General features: G+C 46.5%; 1 long non-coding RNA gene across 1 annotated transcript; it reads right to left on the bottom strand.

Moving 5' to 3' along the window:
• Nucleotides 1-7,831: 7,831 nt before the first annotated feature.
• On the bottom strand, nucleotides 7,832-9,194 carry LOC136374751 (uncharacterized). The gene is made up of 2 exons (XR_010745969.1): nucleotides 9,114-9,194; nucleotides 7,832-8,400 (listed from the first exon to the last, which is right to left on the bottom strand). It is a non-coding gene; the product is annotated as an uncharacterized lncRNA (long non-coding RNA).
• Between the last annotated feature and the right edge of the window lie 6,253 nt (nucleotides 9,195-15,447).

The raw sequence follows: 15,447 nt of genomic DNA, 5'->3' as shown, positions 1-15,447 counted from the left end.
GCAGAAACTTGATGCCTTGAAGGCAAAACAGCGCTGTGACAGCTCTTCTGATCTGAAGGTGTTTTGGGATAGGGCAGGCAGCAAGCAAGAGGGGTCCTTGTCACCTCAACAAAAAGCCATTTGAAACAGTTCCTGGAAGGGAAAATCCACCTGGGCTTTTAAAAACGCCAAAAACATCACAACTGGTTTGTGAATTCCCTGTGTGTGGAATACCCAGCAGCTAGGAGGACATGTGAAGAAGACATTTGCCCTCTTGTTGTGGCCAAGTGTGTCCAGGGCCCAAGGCAGCAGAGCTTTGCCCTTCCACACTTGCCAAGGACATGGCACTGGCACAATCTTCCCCACTCTCATATGAAGACCTGTCTCAGATCTTCAGATAACCCCTTTGTCAGTGAGAACACAAAGCTAGGTTGGTGCAAATAGCAGAGCAATCAAATTTTGATGATGAAAGATTTTGTTCACATTTCCTCTCTATGTCACACAGACAATGCAGTGGCCCAAGAGGGCTCTCACGCTGGATCACTGGTTTAAATCTGTCATTTGTAGCACAATAAAAGGAATTGTCAAACATATTTCTGCCCACAGTAGCAAAACAGCAATTAATCCATGCCATAAATACGGGGGGAGAAATGCTAATACTGCAGTAAACCAAGCAGCTTCCCTCTGTAACACATTTTGCTTCTCGTTAATGAGACCTGAATTCTCAATGTGTCTCTGCTAATGGGAAAATTCTTAAAACCTAATTAAAAGGTCTCTATTCAATGGGCTGTGGAGAATTTATAGCAGTGAAAGTGCCTGTGTCAGACAGATATGCCACTGATAGTCCTGTGGGAGCTAATGGTGAAGGGACTGCGAGTGAGAATGGAGAGGAGAAGGAACTGGGAGGGGAAAAAAGAACTGGGCAGCAGGCTGGGAATTGTTTCAGGCAGCTGTGGTGGTGTGCAGGGAGGCTGGGGAAGGGACAAGCTGGTGTCAGCCCTAAAAACGTGCTGGTGAGATCCAGTGACTGTGGTAGAAGCCACTGAAGCTTCTGGAAGGGCAAGAGCACCAGCATCTTGGAGGGAAAACACACGTGCTGAGAGCAGCCTTTGCCACTGATGAACTTCATGCAAACCTGATGGATTCAGGGGGAGTTCACAGCATTTCTCATTCCACCAGCCACAGAACAAACACTGCTTTTCTCCCCAGGTAAAACCAGTTTGCCCAAAGCTGGAACAGGCTCTTGCCCAGCATTACAGGCACGTTCGTGCCAGGCAGGTAAATAAAGGAAAGCAGCCCAGCTCTTTCAGCAGCCCTGCCCCACTGAAAATGCTTAACTGGTGGCAAATGTCCCCCTCCTGCAGCTTGAGAGAGCCACTGTGATAAATTCTGAGCTGTGCAGAGCATGGGGACACACACTTTGCAGCCAAAGGTCTCTCACTGGAGTTATCCCAGAACCATCTGGACACAATTCTATGCTCTGGGATGCTTCTGCTTAGGAAGGGAGGAGGATCCCTCCCAGCCTAACCCACCCTGTGAAGGGCTTTGCAGTGGCAGCACCCACTGCTGACAGGAGGCCAGTGGGGTTTAATTGCTTATAAACTGAACTGGGAGTTTCTGGTTGTTGGAACCCACTGTTCTTCTGTTCTGCAAATGCTCTTTCTGGGTTTTAGACCCAGCCTGGCTGGACTTTGTTTGGAGTGCTTCAAAACCTCTTTACTCACCTCCTCGATAACAAAGGAGAAGTTTAGAAATGTGGAGAACATGAGGCCCCTGTGAAAAAGGGGGACTGGTTTCTGAAGAACCCAGGAGCCCTTCCCTGGCTGCCAAATGTCCCCCTCACTCAGCAACAGCAGCAGCCACTTTCACCTAATGCCCATTTAATTGTTTGCATTAAGAAAAGCCACCTGCATGCAAGGGGAGAAGCTGAGGGGGGAATTATGTGAGTCAGAAGGAAGCCTTGAAAATTGGGAGCCCCAGCCAGTTGCTCTCACCTGAGGGTTTCAGGATTGGGGCTTTTTCCCTCTAGCCTGGACTGGAGGTAAATCCCTGGCTCAATCCCTTCACCCCTTTAAGATACTTTTAACTTGATGAAATTGCATTAGGAGTAAGGAAAATGTCCTGCCAATAATTTAAATTATTTGTTGCCACCTCTACAAGCCCTGCTGTTTGTGCTGGGATCTATTCAGAGTAATTGTTATTTAGTAAATGCTTTGTTTGCTATTCCTAAGAGTAGTTTTATACAAACTTTGATTAGAACGTTCTCTACCAGTTATGGGAGTGAACACACTGGTCTGGAATTTTTAGTCAGAGGTTTTCTCCCCATGCTAGAACTAAACTTGGCCATTGTAACTGCATGATGTAATAAAATGATTGCTACTGCAAGGCCTAATTTGGTGAATTTTTTTGTGTTACATTGCTCTCAGAGATTTGCAATGTTCAAAGCAAGTGATCCCTATTCCTGGCCTCTGAGAAACACAGACCTGCAGAGGTTGTGAAATGATGAGATTCTCTCAGCTGAAATGCTCCTGAAAAATAGCTCCCAGACAGATTTTAGGTGAGAGGACAGCTGGGCAGTTATTTAACGGATTTTAAATAGTTATTTAAAGAGGCTTTCTCCCTTTTTTTTGTGAGAAGGTGAAATTAATTTGCTTTAGATGTTACCAGGGTCAAGGCTTCAGCCTGGCATGAACATTCACATTAGGTGGGTCATCCTAGTGCCAACAGGACTTTCTGGGACTGTCCTGACCTCATTCTATTCACCTTTTACTAGAAAGAAAGGAAGAAAACAAGTTTACTTGTATCTTTGGAGAGACCAGCTCCTGTGCCATGGTCACAGCAAAATGGGTGAATGGGGACAGGATGGGGACAAGTGGCTTTGTGTACTCATCTGTCATCTTTATGTTCCTCTAGGATATAAAGAGATGTGACTCATCTGTCCGTGGGACTGATGGAGAGAAAATGAAGCCTTAAATAATCCCTTTCTTCCTCTTTTCAGTGGGTTAAATCAAACAGGCTTTGTGCATAGAGACCTCTACAAAGCAGATGTGCCTTAAATCCTGTGCTTCACAAAAGTTTGGGCCTTTCCTGTCTTGAACTCATCCCTCTCTCACGACACAGCTCTAAGGAGGGTGAGATTTAGGAGAAGGAAATAATTCTCTCTTAGCATCTTTTCACCTTTTTAGTCATCTTAAAATTAAAAGAAACCCCTCATTCCATAGTGAATACTTGCTTTAACATCTTCAGGGCTCCTGCTTGCACTGCAGGTTACCCCTCTGACTACAAGTCACCTGAAGCTCAGTGTGGGGCACTGATGGCTTCAGATGGCTTGATGTGACTGTTCATGGTCACCAGGGGAAACAGCCCACTATTATCATCTCATGGGTCCCAATGTTCCAGCTTGGGCTGGTGGATTTCAGCCTGATTCCAGGACAATGCTGCACCAAGCCTGGACTGAGGTGGCCAGTCCCTTTCTCTCCTGCCTCCACGCCCTGGGAGGCAGCAGGGTTCTCTGAACCCCTCCACTTGAGCTGGGTCAGTGTTTGCTCCTGCAGGAACAAGGCTGCAATTGCTGGATCAGCCTCTTTTCCAGGTTTTGGGAGCCAGCCTTTTGCTTCAAGGTCTTGCCTACCTTGTTTTATTCACAGGACAGCCATCAATCCCTCTCCTCAAGAAAGCAGCAGGATGAAAGCAGATTTCAGCAGGTTCTCTGCTTCACCCTCTTGCCATCCAGCTAAACTTAGATGGTGTCTTTCCTCTCCAATCCTCCATAACAAACATCCTGGACCTACAAGTTAGCAAAACTGGTTTTGAAATCACAAATTAATTAGGCTGGAAGAGACCTCTGAGATCACGAAGTCCAAAAAACTCTCTTCCAAGTGCTGTGGGGTGTGGTTAATTATTCAGAGATGAAGTCACTGGAGTAAAACCCATCTGAAATGCAAGATCCCTGCAGGAGGTGGGGAGGGATGAAGTCACAGCCCAGCACTTTTTGCCCAATTTTTCTTGCAACCACAAGTGTCCAGGGGTAAAACAGCAGGAGTTCAGCTTTAGCTGGGCCACAGGGAGGGCAGGAGCTGCACCAGCCATGGCTGGACCCTGCCTGTCCCTGGCTCTGGGGATATCCCTGTCCTGAAGGAGCTGCACCTCTGCAGCCAGTCCTGAGGGCTGATAATTGCAAACTCCATCTTTTCCTCCAGCTTGTCTCTTCCTCAGCAATATTGAGACCGAAAATATGAAGGGACTAATTACCAGAGATAGAGGTCTTTATTTTTTCTCTACAAATTGAGCACGTTTGGGTATGCCCAAGTCCCTCTGTTTGGTTGTCTGCACTCTTAGTGCCAGCTTCAATAGCCCCATGGCATCTGCAGCACTCCTGGGAGCTGGGCAGCACCACACAGGACCTGGGGAATTTGCTGTGGGGCACCCAACACACCACTGGGAGCATCCCAATCCATCCCTCAGCCTCTTCCCTGTCGTGGTTCCTGTGCACAGATGGGCTGATGCTGCTTGTTTAAAAGATTCCCCTAATCCAGGGGTTATGAAGGGTTGTGTTTCCCCTTTCCCCTTCCTCTACCAGCATCTGAGCACATCCTTGCCTGAGCCTGCTGCAGGAGAAAAGAATCGATTTTCTTTCTGGTTAATTTGTGTACTTAATGACCTCGAGATAGAGTTGTTTTGCTTTGGCTCGGGGCAGCACCATGATTGCCCTGAGCTCCTCCTAGCCCTTGTTCCTGGTCCCCAGTCATGCTCAGGAGATCTCTGCTACCAGCACACAGTGCCATTTGCCCCCCCAGTATCCCCAAGTGCCTCCTCCCATGTCACAGCCCTGGAGGAACAGACACCACATCACACGCAGCACCTAAAAGCTGCATATCACAGACTCATAGACTGGTTTGGGTTGGAAAGGACCTTAAAGATCAGCTGGTTCCAACCTCCTGCTGTGTCCCAGGGTCCTGTGTCAGGTGTCATGTGTCAGCTTCTCCTTGGTCCCTCTACTCATGTCAGGGCCACAGCTGCCCTTGGTGCCACAGAAAGCTCAGGGCTGCCTGCCTCAGGGCTTCCACTATAAATAGGCTTCCCACAGGTCAATCCTCTAAGCAAAGGGCTGCTTAGAGAAGTATGTGATGGTCCTGGGCAGCTGTCAGAAGCAGAACATGTCTATTTTCACACTTTAATGTGGCTTCTTTAATTTTTTTTTTTTTTATTTTTTTTTTTTTTTTATACCAGTTCCTCTATATGCCTACAGTCAAAATATTCCTGTGCAGGCTGGTGTGCCCCTGAACACCACCCTGAGGAACTTCTGAGGGGCTGTCACTGGCTTTCCCAGTGGAAACAGGCAGTGCTGGAAGCTGGAAATATCAGCTGTTCAAAGGTGTAAACTCAGGGGATGGCTTTGGTGTGGTGTGGAAGCCTTTGGACCCCTCCGGAGAATCCCCAGGGCCTTGCCCTGGAAGAATATACCATAAAGTCTCCCCCTAGGCTGAAGGAAAAGACCTCCCCTATGGTGTGCCTTGTAACATTATGTGATCCACCCCAGTTTTGCTCTCCCCATATGTCCCTAATTCTCGTAAAAAAAGAAAGGGCCAGGAGACCTTCTGCTCCTTGGTTATGCCTTTATTAGAGAAGGGCCTAGAGGTGGGGGCTCGGAGTGCACACCACCGCTGCTGCTCCCGATGGTCGACGTCCAGGAGGAGGGCTCACGCAGGCCTGTCATCACCAGCAGGACTGGAGCCTCTACCCTAGCAAAGATCATCCAGAGACTCTCCTTTGGCTTAGAAATTCGGAGGGGTCTTCGTGCTTGGGTGCTGTTCAAGTTGTGGTGACTCACTTGTTGGGCTGAAGTCAGTGTATTTAGCTTCATTAGGTTTTTTGCTATTTCATAGTGTGGGGTTTCTTGTGTCTTTTTAAAGTGGCTCGTCATCTAGGGTTGTTTTATTTTCAGGCAGCAATATGATTTAATATGCGTGTGTGCTCAAGGCCTCATGGGAAATGCAGAAGTCCATTCTGGGGAGCAGCGGCTGGGTTACCCAACGAGTTAAAAGGGGATGAGGGGTACAAACTACTAAAGGTAAGGTAATGAAACACATAAAACAGGTGAGAATTTTTTAACAGTGAATTCTTAGAGTTGAAAAGGGTAAGTACATTAACTAGGAGTTTGAGCTGGGGTTGGAACAAGCACAGGTAACGCAGTTGGAACAAGAACGGGTAAGCACATAAAAAGGGGTGAATTCGTATGCAGTTTGAACATCAATTTTACTCATAACATCGTGGTTTCTCCTCTCCCTGTTTCCCCATCAGTTGTGGTATTCCTGGTGGCCTGTCCCATGTCCTCTGTAGGGCACTACCCTTTGTAGAGCCCCTGTGCCCTCAGACCATTGCTTGCTGACCCCACACTTAACCACTGAGCACCACATGGCCCTGGTCTTTTGTCCCTGATTCTCATCAGCGTGTTGGAATTTAAACTTTCCAGCAAACTTTCGTTGGAATTTATCACACAAAAGGCCCTTCTTGCCTCTCTTGGCTGAGCTGGCTGTGGTGTGTGTGGGCTTGAGTGCTTTTCCTGGGTGCTCACCCAAGAGGCCTTTCCAAAAGAGATGTTTATTGGGAATTAGGTATCTACCACCTAAATCCCATATTGCTACAGTGTGGTATGAGAGTGATGGCATGAGACTCTGGACAGTGCCAGGGACAGTCTCTGTGACAAAAGATGGCCCCATGTGACAAAGGAAGATGGCCCATGTGACAAAATATGGTCCATGTGACAAAAGATGGCCCATGTGACAAAGGATGGCTCATGTGACAAAAGATGGTCCATGTGGCAAAGGATGGCCCATGTGACAAAGGATGCTCCATGAGACAAGCAAAAGGCTCCAGCAAACCCCCTCAGCTCCAGAGTGTCACTGAGGATGGGTTTGGTCAGCAGGTGGCTGCTTTTGGCCTGCTCTGAGGCAGAACCAGCCTTTTCCCTCCATCCCTTGGGAATGCTCTGCTACAGCCACTGCTGCAGTTCTGGTTTCTTTTTCTCTGCCAAGGTCAGGATTAACACATGGGAAACGTAGATGTTGAGCTCGGACTTGGATGTTTATTATTTCTTATCTATTTACACGCTCACAAGCCATGGGCTTAATCTAGCAAGTTAGAGAAATGGGGTAAAATGGAGTACCTCTGACTCTTTCCAAGGTTAAGTGCTAATTACCCAATAACGAGGTGACACCTATATTATTTATATTTCTGACCCAATAATGACCACCCAAGGCCTGCAATGTGGATCTTTTTCACCTGATTACAGAAAACCACCCAAACCCATGAAGAAGAAGGAAGAAAAAGGGGAAGAAGAAGGATGAAGGTCTTAGACAATGCCTTAAATGCCCCATTTTGCACCTTGTTAACTAGAGGTACTGCAGAACTCACAGTTTGTGAGATTGTAATATAGATAAGAATTAATAAACGTCCAAGTCCGACCTTGACATCTGTGTTCCTGTGTGTTACTCCTGACCTTGGCAGAGGAAAAGAACCCAGAACTGTAACAAGCCACCTCCCCAAGGGTGCCCCAGGGGCCAGAGGTCCAGCCAGAAGCTCTGAGAGCCATCACAGCTCCTCCCACAAATCTTTTTATCTTATTTCACAGAGTATTGCTCAAACAACACCTGAGAGACTCTGGCTGACCCTGTGCCTCTCCTGCTCCTCCTTTTCCAGGGCATTTTAAGGTACCTCCACAAGGAACCTTTCTGAGCTGTGTACAGCACAGATTATACAGGGTGATGCCACAGAAACTTATTTAAATAAATCTGACACTATTAGCAGATCAACTAAACATTTAGAAAATCTCTTTTCCCTTCTGAATATTGGCTTATTTTTTTTGAGTTCATTTATCTTGGAGAATGAAAATTAATTAGATCTTTTGTAGCCCAGTCCTTGAGGTGTGTTCTCAATGCCACTTTATTTTTTCCTGATGTCACATACACAACAGAGTGAGAGGCACTCATACAGAATTTGAAAGCAGCAACACAGCTTCACTCCCTGATGCTCTGCTGGTAAAATAGAGCTGCTCCCTTTGAGCTGCTAAATGGTTTCAGTCCAAAATTAAACCAGCTTTTCACCAACTCAAGAAAGAAAGAGGCTGCAATAATTCCTGATCTGATTCAGACAAATGTTATTTTTGATCTGTTCAAGAAGCAGCACTGCTGGGAAAGCAGATCTGCGTGTAACTGTGCTACCACAGCTCAGAGGAACACAAATCATTGGTATCCCAGCTTTTACCCTCCCTTCTTTTCTGAGGAACTGTGCTCAAATTGTCTTCCTTTGCTGTATCCATCATGATCCTATACTGAGCTACACTTTACCTCTGCACATAACTTAACAGCTATGAGCAGAGTATTCACTTAATGTTTAGTATCTCTTGATAGTGAAGGAAGCTCCCTATTGTAGGCGAGTCCGTGGATGGCTGGGACAAAGAATTCTGCCAACCTGTTTATTCTAGAACACGTGGGTTTATTGCAAGGGTCGTGGGTAAAAGGGACTTGCCTTCAGCCACCAGCCTCAGCTGAAGGGAAGTCCCAAAGAGAGAGGGAGAAAGAGCAGGAGGATATGGGCTAAGTGAGAAGGGAGCAAGAGAGCAAAGTGGCATGGGGAAGAGAGCAAGAGAGAGCAAGAGTAGGGGGAAGAGGAGGGGTAAGAGCGAGCTAAGAGCAGTGGGAAGGAGAGGAGGAAGAGGTAAGAGAGTGAGGTCCTTGTTACAATACATCATATCTCCTTTTGTGATGAATATTCTAATTTTCAGTGACCAACCAACACAAGACACAAAATCCTATAGAATCTACATACAGCCTATAAGAACTACTACATTACCATACTGTGTTATATTTTAAACTCTAAAAACTACTCTTTAAACTTCTGTTTTGCTACATTGACCTTTGGATCCCTTAGCCAGCAGAAAGGGTTCTGCTGAATCAGAAGGGATTCTCCTTCAGCTAGCTAGACCATTGTTTTCAGGTTATATAGTAACTAAAACTTAGTATCCTACAACTCAAAGTCAGCTTTCATTTCTATCCCGATTATAGGTTTCATATGTTCAGAATCTCTTGCTAAGCAGTCATATTTATAAGGTTTCCCTGATTCATCCTCCCCAACACCTATGAAGTGTTATGTAGTAGCCCAGGCTAATTTAAGGTGTCAATTTTACAGTTCCTGGATGCTGATAGAGCATCGAGACCCAAAACTCCTGAGCTTTGGGTCACCGCTGCACCACAGCCAGGGAGGAAGTTGGGATTCAGGATAACGTCCATCTGCATGTTTTAGGCAGGATGTGTATCCCAAGGAAACAATTCCTTTTGAGGCTTTCATTTCACATTGGTTGTGTTTACACAAACACACTCATTTTAATTGTGGAGTTTTTTATTGTTTTAAATCCTTTAGTCGCTTTTGATTCACATGTTTTTAGCATTTAAAGCAGGCTAGTGGCTGATCCTGGGCAAAGAGAAGTTCAACCATCAAGTTGGGCATTCTCACCAGGCTGGCTCTCGTTTATCACTGGATGTGTGTTCTGCCAGTTGCTAAATGAGTTATCTGCAATAGGTGAATCACCAGATCAATGCTTTTATATGCGTGTGCAGCAATATTCTCTATTGGCTTCTTAAATTGTGCAAGTGATGGGGACCCTTCAGGCAGTGCTCAGTCCAAGGGACAAAATGAACAAGGGCTGCAAGTGATGGGGGAAAAAAGGAAGAAACTTGTTTTTCTTTAGTGAGGCAAATATGTGCAGACCCAAATGAGATAGGATTTTCAGAGGGGGTTGTTACTATTCCTCATCTTTTTACCAGATTTGATAAAGGGGTTTTTTTAAGTTCAGAATAGGAGGCAGCAGGGGATTTTCTGTGTTAAAGACATAAACATACATAGGCACAGATTATTCACTCTATTTTAAGTACTGGGCTTTCCAGGGTATCCTGAGCTGTTGTTTAATGAATGAGTTAAAATTAAGTTGTGGTTTGTGCCCCAGAGCAGCTAGATGATGTGCAAGCCTTGCAGTAATGCATCAGAACAGTTTCTTCTGTCCTTTTGGGTAAATAATGGTCATGGAAGTCAGTGCCTGGAGAACATTAAACGGTGTCTGTCCTTCACATAATTACACAGAAGTTCTCCAGTGGGTCTGACACAACCTTAATTTTAATAACTGGGCCTTTTCCTTGGTTTCCTTCTCTCCAAACAGGGCTGTAACAGCAGGACATGTTGACCTTTTATATTTTGTAAAACACAGGAATTGCAGGGGATTCACTGCTTGTCAGGAGGTCCTTCCTCCACCTTCTCAGGCTGAATTTCCAGTTCCTCCTCTCTTTTACCGGAGTTGGTACCTGTGCTTTCAGGTAAAAGGCAGAGCAGTGCTGCAGTCCTTCCACTCCAGGCTCTCCCTGCCTTGCTGGATAATGTGCAGAGGTCACAGCACTGGGGAAATTGGGATTATGGGTCTGGTGGAACTGCAGCTCTTCCTGCTGAAAACCCATCATTGCCAAAAAAGTCTGGAAGAAGCCTCATTCAACGTGTGTGCTGGTTTCTGCTGCTTCCCAGGAACTTCCACAGGGCCTAAAGAGAGGTCATTAAATGTCACACTCATTGCAGTAATTACTATCCATAAGGACTGATTAGGGCTCAGTCAACATTGCAGAGCTGGTGACGTCAGTGGGGCACAAAAGGTGACACTGCTGCCTGCCAAGATTTGGGGTGGAGGGGTTACCCCAGGCAGGCACCAGCTGGGTGCAGGCAGCCCTTGGGAACAGGCAGCCCTTGGGAACAGGCAGCTTTTGGGAAAAGGCAGCTTTGGGGAACACACAGCCCTTAAGAAAGAGCAGCCCTTGCAAGACTGCAGCAGTCCTTCCTGGGGTAAGGATGCCCTGTGGGCTGGGAGGTCTCCCCAGAATCTCCCCTATCCCTGGGATGGCTCTGCCCCTGCCCCTGCCCCTTTGCAATTCTCACACTTGAGTTGTGTGTGATATTTGTGTGATTCTCATGAGTGACAAATCCCCCTGTGCCATGCAGGTCCCTGTGAGGATGGGTCTCTCAGTGACACTCTCAGTGACACTCAGAGGGCTGTCAGGAACAGCAGTCATCACCGTCCTCTCCAGCAAATCCGTATCTCAGGCAAGGACCAGGATTTTTGGGTCCCAGAATCAGCATTTGCAATGGGAAAGGAATTAATTAATTACCTGAAACAGCATTTCTGAATTTCCAGTCCCAATTTGTCAGTGACCAGAGCTGTTGCTGGTCAGCACAGCAGCTGCCAAAAACAAAAATAAAAGAACCCTATAAGTATGAACACATGCCCAAGCATATAAGTGGGTGAACAGGAAAAGGGAAGTCACATAAATAAAGAAACATCTCTACTTATAAATAAAAAATCATTTGGCTGAATGGTCCAAGATGATCCTGACTTTGTTTAAAATGACTGTGGCTCCTGGGCTGAGAAAGCTGGGAATGGCTGACCTCAGTGCAGCACATCTGGCACAGCACAGCAGGCAGGGCTGGCAGGGGGAAAGAGCTGGAATTTAAAATAAAGTGGGATGCTCCCGGTTTGCTCCATCTGCTGCTGGCAGGGAGGGCAAGAGCTCTGAGTCCTCACAGCCCCCCAAGGCAGTGAGGTGTGCTCTGCCTCTGCAGCCCCTCACCTGGCCTTCAGTTTCTCTCTGGAGCCCAATCTCCACCAAACACACACCCTTTTGGGTGCTCCTGGGCTGTGAAAGGGTGGAGCAGAAGGTCCTGGATGCACACCACAAACGTAAAGTTCTTTAACTTTTCCAAGGCATTTTTTCTGGTTTTGGTTCTCTGGCTTATGTTTCCTATCAAGCCTGTCTGCAGTTTGAGGCTTCATTCCTTTCTCTGCCTTCCTCCCTTCTCTGCAAACAGCCAGGAGGCTCAGCTCCACAAGAATGAAGGATGAGGTGGCCACTGGGGCTGTGGTTCCCTTGGCAAGGAGCAGTGCTTGGTGCCCAGACATCCCTGGAGCAGGGGACCAGGACCTGCTGCCAGTGACCCCTGTGCAGGGACAGCAGGACAATGGCCAGGCTGCTCCAGGACTGACTGGGGCTGTGACAGGGGCACAGGGCAGTGTGACAAGAGGCTCCACCCCAGAGGGGTGAGGAGTTGAGAAGGAGAAGAGGGTGCCTTTGGAAGGGAATAAAGGCTGGAAGTTATCTTATACCTTGGGGTTCTGCCTGTTTCTTGCAAGAGAGGAGCACACCTGCCCTCCTCCTTCTGGGCTTCCCCCAGTCACTCCATTCCCTGCTTTTGGCTGGGATAGAGTTAATTCTCTGCTCAGGAGCTGGTACAGTGCTGTGTTTTGGATTTAGCAGGGGAATAATGTTGATAACACACGGATGTTTGGGCTGTTGCTAAGTAATGATCACCTTAAACCGAGGACTTTCTCAGTCTGCCATGCTCTGCCAGTGAGGAGCTGCACAAGAGTCCACGAGGGACAGGACAGGTGATCTGAAGTAGCCAAAGGGATATTCCATGCTGTGGAACCTCATACTCAATGTATAAACTGGGGTCAGTTTTCTGTGAGGGGCTGGGCAATGGTCAGTGAGCACTGGGCATCACTTGTTTCTCTTGGTTTTATTTCTCTCCCTCTCTCCTTTTCATTGTTGTTGTTGTTGTTAATATTATTATTTTCAGCTCTTAAATTGTTCTTATCTCAACCCCCAAGGTTCACCTTTCCTTTCTGATTCACCTCCCCACTGTGGCAGGGAGGGAATGAAGCAGCTGCGTGGGACTGGAGTCACTCAACACTCCTGAACCTGTTGGGCAGAACTTGAGAGAGAAACTGCAGGAGAAACTACTGAACCAGTGACACCAACATCTGACAGGTTTTGTGCAAACTTGTGACTGTTCCCACTGAGGGATAATCAGGATTATTGCAGGATATGGCATCAGCTGCTGGGCTGATGGTCTGGTGCCTGCCCTGCCTCCTGCCCAGCCAATTCCAGGGGCAGGGCACATGAGGGACAGCCAGCAGAGGGAGGGGTGGCATTTAGGGACACAGAGCTGTGCAGAAAGCAGAGGACTTGTGAGGCAAGAAGGTCTCTGAGAGGCAGAGAGGATCTGGGGCATTGCAGAGGAGGAACTATAGAAATCAGGGATTATTGTGGGGTGGGTGGATGTGCGGATGCAGAGCCATGGAGGGGCAGGGACACAGAGCTCTCCAGCTGCCATGGACACGTTTTCCTCCTTCTGCAGGGAAAAGCAGGAGGAGGAGGTGAAGGAAACCTTGAATAGGTGTCACCTTTCTCTTCCCTCTTCATTGCAGCCATGGTGCAGTGAAGTATTTTTTTTCTGGAGAAGTTTAGCTTCCACTTCCCTACCAGCTTTAAAGGTTTCCTAAAATTCAGTTATCTGTGCATGGCTGTAAGTGTCTAGCACTGGGTACCTGTGCAGAAATATTTTTATGTGATGCTCTTAATTTTGGCCTGAGGCCTGTAAGTTGTGATCCCATCCTAGTCCTAGTAAAAATGCTAATAAAAAGGAAGGTTGCTCAACCTCTAAATAAACTTTTTTCTTTCTGTCATCGGTGAGTGACAAAATAATTTCTAAGGAAAAGGTTCTTTTTCACTGTTAATGTCCAATTATAAATTCAGCCTCCAGTGGGAATAGGCAGGTATTTGGAGATGTGGATAATAAACTTCTCAACAGATCTCTCTGGATCAAAGCCAGCTCTGCAGTGACATCTTACTGCTATACCACTGTAACCTTTTTAATATTTTGAAAATAAAAATATATTAAAGCACGAGAAACCCTGAGGCTGTAACGTCCAGGGCGCCCCACAGTGTGAGAAGCCAGCAGCAGTAGCACACAACAGTCCCAAAATTTTGGGAGCTGGGGCCAGCACCCACCAGAGGAGACTTGGAGAAGTGTGTGGATGCTCTGACCACACTCCCAGGTGCCTGAGAGTCCCCTCCTCTGCTGGGGCATCTGCATCTCCTCAGTAACCTCTCCTCAAACAGAATGTGACAAGTGCTGTAACTGCATTTGCATTATCCACTGCTGGTGGCTGAGGCACGAACTGTTCAGTGTTTGTTGATTTATTCATTTTTTATCAGAGGATGGAGGCAAAATTTTGCTGTATGCTGCCATCTGCTGTGGGCTTCACGTGATGATGAGCATCTCAAATTTGTTTCTGACAGAGATAATGCTGCATAAAGGTGACTAAATAAATGACACGTGTATGAGAAAGATCTAAAACTACCACTTGACTCTCTATGCAAAATGTCCTTCAAAAAGGGGGAAACCAGTAGGAAGGAATTATGATTTACTGGTGATTTTAAGGGCAAATCATTTCCCCTAAATGCTTCATGCTGTGGTGCTTCGATGCATTCTTGTTCTTTTCTCTCCCATTCCCATTTTTCCCTCCCTGCCTTCCCTCTCCCACCTGAGAGCTCCAGGGGAACCACATTTATGGCTGGCAGCCTCAGGGCAGAGCTCTGACGTGTGTGCCTGAGGCAAGGGCAGGCTCCTGTCTCAGCTGCCAGCCCTGTGCCTGCATTTCCCTTGGGTAAATACACCCCAGCAGCGGGAGCTGGGGAAATCTATAATCTTTTTCCCTCTTGCTCGTTGCATTTTACAGTTGCATTGCTCAGACTGGCAGCTATCAAAGCTCTCTTCAGGGAAATAAATTGGTGATGGGGGTCAGTTTTTCTTTGATCAGTAAAAAACTGGTCTGGTTGTATTTTGACAACCCATAAGATTGAGGCTTTTTTTTTTTTTTTTTTTTTTTTTACCTCTCTCTTGGCAAAAATGATGCAAACTGTTCAAAAACTTACTCATATACCCGGTGTCAATACTGAGGCCACAACCTGCTGTCCTCTACTGGGGCTGGAGCTCCACCAGCAAGAACACGTGTGACAAAAGCAACAAAACAAACTTGGAAGCCTCTGCTCGTGTTAAACACATCAAAAGAGAGATTAGGGGCAATGATCGAGTGTGCTCTTTCAGTCCAGATAAGGAACACTTCCTTGTACCCTCCCTAAAGTCAAACACACCAGGTAAGCTCCTTTCTTACTGTGCTTTATGTAATCTGGGGCTCTCGGTGCCCACAGCTCTGATACTGCTTCTCACAGGTTTGTTTTTTTGGGTTGTTTTTTTTTTTTTTTTTTTTTTTTTGTTTGTTTTTTTGTTTTTTTTGGTTTGGTTTTTTTTTGTTTTTGGTTTTTTTTGGTGTTTGGTTTTTTTTTTTTTTTTTTGGAGGAAATAAATTTGGCCCGCAGATCTTACAGCAGTGCTACACTCACAGAGATGCTGGGGTGTGTGCACCTTTCATGGATCAAACCAGGCTGGGACCAGAACCAGCAGGATGCACGGTGCAGCACTTAGAATGCAAGCTTGCAACCTGTTTTGTTTGGATATTGGAGACACTCTAAAAAGTGAAGAACCAGTTCTAATTTTTTTTTTTTTTTTTAAGCCTAATGTACAGGTCTTAAATTT

The sequence above is a fragment of the Sylvia atricapilla genome, chromosome 2 (genome assembly GCF_009819655.1).
Source record: "Sylvia atricapilla isolate bSylAtr1 chromosome 2, bSylAtr1.pri, whole genome shotgun sequence".
NCBI lineage: Eukaryota > Metazoa > Chordata > Aves > Passeriformes > Sylviidae > Sylvia > Sylvia atricapilla.
The sequence above is the reverse complement of the archived record's forward strand: the minus strand, read 5'-3'. Positions and strand labels throughout refer to the sequence as shown.